At 42.3% G+C, this 6523-nt stretch overlaps 1 long non-coding RNA gene across 1 annotated transcript; it reads right to left on the bottom strand.

Annotated features, from left to right (window-relative positions):
* Window positions 1-1430: 1430 nt before the first annotated feature.
* On the bottom strand, window positions 1431-5524 carry LOC308312553. The gene is made up of 3 exons (XR_013963780.1): window positions 5348-5524; window positions 3914-4111; window positions 1431-2651 (listed from the first exon to the last, which is right to left on the bottom strand). It is a non-coding gene; the product is annotated as an uncharacterized lncRNA (long non-coding RNA).
* Window positions 5525-6523: the final 999 nt, after the last annotated feature.

The following is a 6523-nucleotide window of genomic DNA, read 5'->3' on the forward strand; positions in this document are numbered from 1 at the left end:
AGCCGCGGTGAAGAGCAAACCACCGCTCCAGCCCTTCTCTCTGTTATTTCAGCTCCGGTGGTCACCTCACCACCGGAGCGGTGGTCACCTTATCACCGAAAATCCAGACTATACTATGATACATAGCTCATTACATACATAGCTCATTTTAGACAGGTAAGAAAGGTTATTTTTAGACATTGTGTGTGTTTCAAGATCAACCCCTTCTTTATGCCCTCTTTCAGAACGACGAGGGCACCAGGAAATAATTCACCATTCATTTTCCCCATTGACGTTTCAAAAAGTATAGAGGGTATGCACTTGCATAAAGTGAATGGCAGATCGAGTGGCAAAGTGAGTGACAAAGTTAATTTAATGTTGTTTAAAGTAATTTAATGCAATCAATTGAAATGAAATTGGAAGGACACCGAAACACCTACAGGCAGAGAAAAACAATTCCCCACCAGGAAATGAAAAGGAGGCGAGTTTTACAGTACACGGCTGCCACATGCATACACTGACACGACAACGCGTATTCAGGGCGGAGTCACCACCCCCAGGGGAAGTTGTGATTTGCTCTCGTTCACTGCAATGCAATTTGCGGCATTTCCAAAACAATATTGCGCAGAGTAGCGATTATCAAACGTATTTGCAATGCCATACGTTGAAAGATCTGTTGCCCGTGGACAAGGCACGTTACCTCCGCAGGTTAGATATTATCGGCATAGATGTTTGTCCGTATGTGATTAAGGATTGGAAAAAGTTGCATTGGCAGCCATAGAAAATTCTGCCCAGGGTAAAAGACCGGATGTGACGTTTTTGGGCGTTCCTGTCTTGCGCCGCGTCAGTGTATTTCTGCAGAGGGAGATGCAAGGTTGATCATAGGTTCGCTAAGAGCTCTCTCTAGTGGAAAGACTGACTGGATGTAATTTATGTCCCTGGCAGGATTAGGCCATTGAATAAAGTTTGTGATTATAAAATGGTCTAATTAAATAACCAGGTAGAAAGATATTGCGCATGTGGGGTGTAGGGAGAACAAATAGTTTTAAAAGCATTTACAATAAAAGCACCAGACAATAACAAAGCCACAACCAAGGGACACAGATGTTTCCGCGACACATTGAGAGCATGTTTTCGCTGCACAACATGGCTCCAAAGATGATGATGATGGCTTCTATATGGAACCAAGAAGCCTGAAATCAGTCATGGCGACTGAGAACTTTAACCCATTCTGACCTGAGATCAGATTCATACGAGGTTTCCACTGGACACACACTGGGTCTGATTTTTCAAAAATAGCAGACCTACAAGCTCGTAGCGCGCCACTCGGTGGCGCGCTATGAGCTTGTAGATCTGCTATTTTTCAATAGCTAAAGCATAACGTGGTGCTAACACTAAAATGGGTTCCCGTTCAGAATGGGTTAATCCATGAGAATGAACCGGCCGACATCCGGTCTCTACATGCAGACAGCAATTTTATTTGTATTTTATTTTGCCCAGATTGAGCTAACAGACAGGTGATGTGGAATGGATGAGAGAGACTGGGCGGTCGGCGGTCGCAGACTGCCGACCTGATATTGTCAGATTGTGTGATTCCCCTGCTTTAGTATCTGTGACTTTTGTCACTAAAATTGTTAATTGGTCTATCATGTGTCAGCTCAGATGGCTGTTGGTGTTCAATTAATAGCTTTCTCCCCTTGTATGAACCCCCATGTGTTTCTGCAGATGTGTCATTTGAACAAAGCACTTGCCACACACTGTACAAGTAAAGTTTGTTTTCCCTGTGTGAGTCCTCATGTGTTTTTTTAGATCATACAGTTGACCATAGCTTTTTTCACAAACTGCACAAATAAAGGGTTTTTCCCGTGTATGAGTCCTTGAATGTATTTCCAGAGAAATCCTTTGAGTAAAGGCTTTGCTACAAACTATACAAATAAAGGGCCTTTCTCCTGTATGAATCCTCATGTGTGTCTTCAGATGTGAATTCTGACCAAAGCCTTTGCCACAAACTGCACAAGTAAAGGGTTTTTCGCCTGTATGAGTCCTCATGTGTACTTTCAGATAACTCCTTTGAGTACAGAGTTTACCACAAACTGTACAACTATAGGGCTTGTGTTTTTTTAGATCACCCATCTGACCAGAGAATCTGCCAGAAAATGTACAACTGATGGGGTTCTTCCCCGAGTGATTCCTCATGGATGGAGTTTGATTTGATGATTTCCGGTCCTGAAGATGAAGCTTGTTGGTCAAAGGCAATGTTCGTCCTTCCATATATGTCTTGTGTGATTTCAGTGTGTTTAAAGCTGACTGATCTTCCCTGGTCTCCACCCACACATCACTGTCTTCAGTGTCATGTTCAGAGCAGTGTGAAGAGAGGAGTTGGACATCACCAGTTGATTGTGATGCTCCATAGTCCTCTAAAACAGATTGTGTTTTCATGTGTTCAGTTGAGGTGCTAGCTACAGGCTCTGTCTCTCTGTTTTCATCACCATATAAACTTTTCAGTACGAGGAATGTCAACGCTGACTCATCAGCCTCCTCTGGTTTTTCAAGGAGCTCCTTCGGTTCATTTTTTATCTGTGGAGGCTCCGGTTCATCCTGGACCAGACTGTGGTTCCTCTCTTGTTGTTCAAGGGAAGCCTCCTCTTTACATGCAGGGAGATGCAGGAAGTCTAGGCAAAAGATTAAATGAGAGTAACAGTTAAATCACTAAATGTTTGTAAATAAATGCTCAATTTCTGAACCATAACCCATCCTCATTTATTAAAGACATTTGTTCAATAAAGTACACTGTAGTGCAACGGACAACTACATTTAAAACACTTTGTGTGCCCATGCAAAACTTTCAAAAAATCACTTTCACCTAGAAACGCCATTCACACTTTTTATACTTCATCTGACTGTGTGTGGAGACACATGCTGGAACTTTTTTTGTTTAACTTAAAACGCCCAATGCATTCTCAATGGCAATAACACAAACTTTGGCACCACGTATCTTGGGCACAGCACGCGGGGTAATACCAAAGACGTCTTGGGCACAAAATGTGTTTTAACTTTGAAACCTCCCTACCAATGACGTCACTGGTCGCCAGGTTTCTGAACTGTCCACTGCACTAACTGACACTAGTGCTATGCTGCCATCTTATAATATTAGTGATTGTCAGTAATGTGAAGACGGGGATGAAAATGGGTAAAGAGGTCAAAGATTGATAACCAGTCACAAATCTCGAAGTTGAGTCTGAAGTCGTTGAGTGTGCGACTTACTTTAAGAGCGACTCGAATCCAAGTCTCAAACACGAGTCCCCATTTCAGGTGTGAACTCCTTATATTTAATGGTTAAACGGTAAAAAGTTAGCTTCCTTCACCATAGTTGCGTCTCAGAAATGACATTGATTGATTGACAATTTTATTCACAGTTTGTAGATTAGGTACAGTTCAAACCAAAAGTACAGGTCAATACAAAACTGCTACAAGGATAAAACCAGAAAAAGCACTAAGACTTGTTTACATCAGGGTCCTCCATTTACAAATGTAAACTTAACTTTTAGTAACCAATTTAGTTTTACTGCACTCTAAAGCTTAAAAATAACAAGATGCCATTTCAAACAAGATGTAATTTTTTAAAATTCATGTACATATTTATTTTCAATTTATGAAAGTCAGCACGCTAACTTTCCTGGAACAGAAAGGCTGTAGTTTCCATTCATTTTGACTCCTCATCGAAGTTGTGATTGGTAGACTAGGTTTCTGAACTTTGTACAGCCCACCTCTGTCTGAGACACAGAGCAGTGTGTGTGTGTGTGTGTGTGTGTGTGTGTGTGTGTGTGTGTGTGTGTGTGTGTGTGTGTGTGTGTGTGTGTGTGTGTCCCGCTCACAAATGGACAAATCCACCAACATTCTAATCAGTACTCATAGTATTAGTGACTCTTTTTACCTGAGAGAGTGTCGTCCCTTGTCACCCTATCTAGAAATGTCATCATTGACCCCTCAGCCTGCTCTGGTCTTTGAAGTAGCGCCTCCTCCTTTTCTTCTTTAATCTGTGGAGACTCTGGTTCCCCATGGAGCAGACTGGGGCTCCTCTCCTGTTGTTCAGGGGAATCCTCCTCTTTACACACATTAAAGAGTGGGAGATCTAGGGGGAGAGAAGGTAACATCAGCAGAGAGAAACGAAGAGCTTTCTGAGGTGGTCTGCCTTTTGGAGGAGATTGAGGGCTGTATTTTGCGTGTCTTAAGTACCAGGTCTTATTCCCTAACTTGAGTAAACTAAAGACCTGGAGGCGTGATCAATGCTCTTTGGCCACTCAGAATAGCCAAATGGCATTGATCACGCCTCCAGGTCTTTAGTTAACTCAAGTTAGGGAATAAGACCTGGTACGCAAAATACAGCCATGAGTCTCCTACTTATTGATTTGTTTCCATAATTTCTGTCAAGCCACACTTCAAAAGTACAGTACTGATCGCCAGTAACCAGAGTTTCAGTGGCGTGCACACATAGACACCCTTGCCCTCTGGACAGCCATGTGCAATTTTGAAGAAATAGTACAGTGTACCATGTGTGGACCATGGTGACATTGATCAATTCTTGATATAATATATTATTTTATGCCCCAAAATCTATAAATCTCACACTATTAAGGCAACCGGCCAGTTCCACGCGCTGCACAAGGTGCCCTTTTTCACTTACAGTGTATTACTGTACCGTATCTATATACAAAGTATCTCTACACATGATTATGCCTTTATTGCACTTTTCTTTTGCTATGATGATGTTGTTGTTGCTGCTATATATACACGTACGATAAATTCGATAATAGTACACTATAGTAGTAAATTAGTAAGTAGTGCAGTACACCAATGATCCAACGTACTGCTGTGAGTGATCTAGGATAGAATGTTGTTGTTGTTAACCTTCAATGTTCATTTCTCTCTTACGGTTTTTCATGTCATTTAGTCTGTTGTGTTACCTCCTGACAAGAGGTACCCAATAATGCCTTTAGTTTAGATGGATTCAAGAAAATGCACAGAAAGACCCAAGAATGTGTTTTTCATATTTTGCATGCCCATTCAGAAACGTTATGGTTACATACATTACATGTTAGGCCTACAGTAAAGTCTTGCTGTCCCAACAACCAATATATAGAGTAAAACACACACCCTGCCAGCCACTGGCAGCCACAGATCGTACTACAGAGATAGACATCATGCACACATATTATTACTATTTAGGTGTGATCATGACAAGAAGATTAGATTATTCATTCCTTTTTCAATAACTGAAATGTAGGCTATAGAGTATAGACTGTGCTGGTTTGGTTTCAAAACAGTTCTGAGGTGTTTCTTTCTTTTGGTGTTATACGCATGTACCAACCTGCTGTGTGTTGTTGTTTGATGTCCAGGATTGGACTATATTCATATTGGGTTTCAAAGTGTTGCTGGGAGCGGAGAGTCTCGTCCTCGTACTCCGTTAGAATGATTTCAATGGCTCCAAATATCTCCTCAGTAGCCGCACAGAGACGCTCGTTGATCAGGCACTTCAGTGTTTGTAGTAAAGTCATGTTTACAGCAGAGTGATTTCAGATCAAAACATGGAACAAGCAGCTAAACAGTGGGTCAGTAGAATGCAATGGACTTCCGGGTAGACGCAAGGAGTATATTGAAGAAGGAGACGACGGGTCGGATACCTTCTAGCGACCTAGCCCTGCTGCCCTGGAGCGAGAACTCTGACGCACTGGACCAGGGCAGGGCTACTATAGCGACCGTGAGGCTAGTGGCGAGTGGACTAGAACAGAGGTTCCCGACATGATGTGCCACTGGTACGTGAGAAGGGAATCCCAAGTTTTCCCGTTGACATCCATTCGAAAACACAACTGAGAAAAAAGAGAGAGGACACACAACAGTGACCAGACCTGAGAACTATGAATAACAGGAATAACCTGCACCAGAATGGGCAGCGGATTTGCCGTTGCGCATAGAGCGCGACCCTCAATCACCCATTGGAATGCAAATGCATGCCTTTCAGCCTTTATATTGTAGCCTAGTCGTGATGTAGGTATGTATAATATGTCTATTTGAAAACTTTAGTGCTTCTGATTGTGCGGGGGAGGGGAGGGGACAGCGGTGAAAAGTTGACTCTGTCCGTTCGAATGAAAATACCAAGGATTCGTCAGCGGACGCGTCACTGACTGTGATTTATAAATGGCTTCGAGTCCGTGTTACTTCCGTGTTGCGTGACATCACTGTTCAACCCTTGGTATCTTTACCGTGTGCTCAGCTGGCAGCAGCAGCGGAATGGATCATCATCATCATCATCATCAAGGGATCAACAGCTGCAGCCTATTTTATCACGTACGCGCTAAAACACTACACGGTGACGTTACAGGATTATTATTCCATGTCAAAACATTCAAGCATCAGAAGATGTTACCCAGGTAAAGTAATGCGTCACTCTGCATGTTTAACTTTTGTTGTCCAAAGTCATTTCTGAAAAAGACATATTAAGCCTAATCTTTTTCTTTAAAAAAAATAATCATTGTCGATATAACAC

Source organism: Protomyctophum bolini (genome assembly GCF_963924005.1).
Source record: "Protomyctophum bolini genome assembly, chromosome: 3".
Taxonomy (NCBI): Eukaryota; Metazoa; Chordata; class Actinopteri; order Myctophiformes; family Myctophidae; genus Protomyctophum; species Protomyctophum bolini.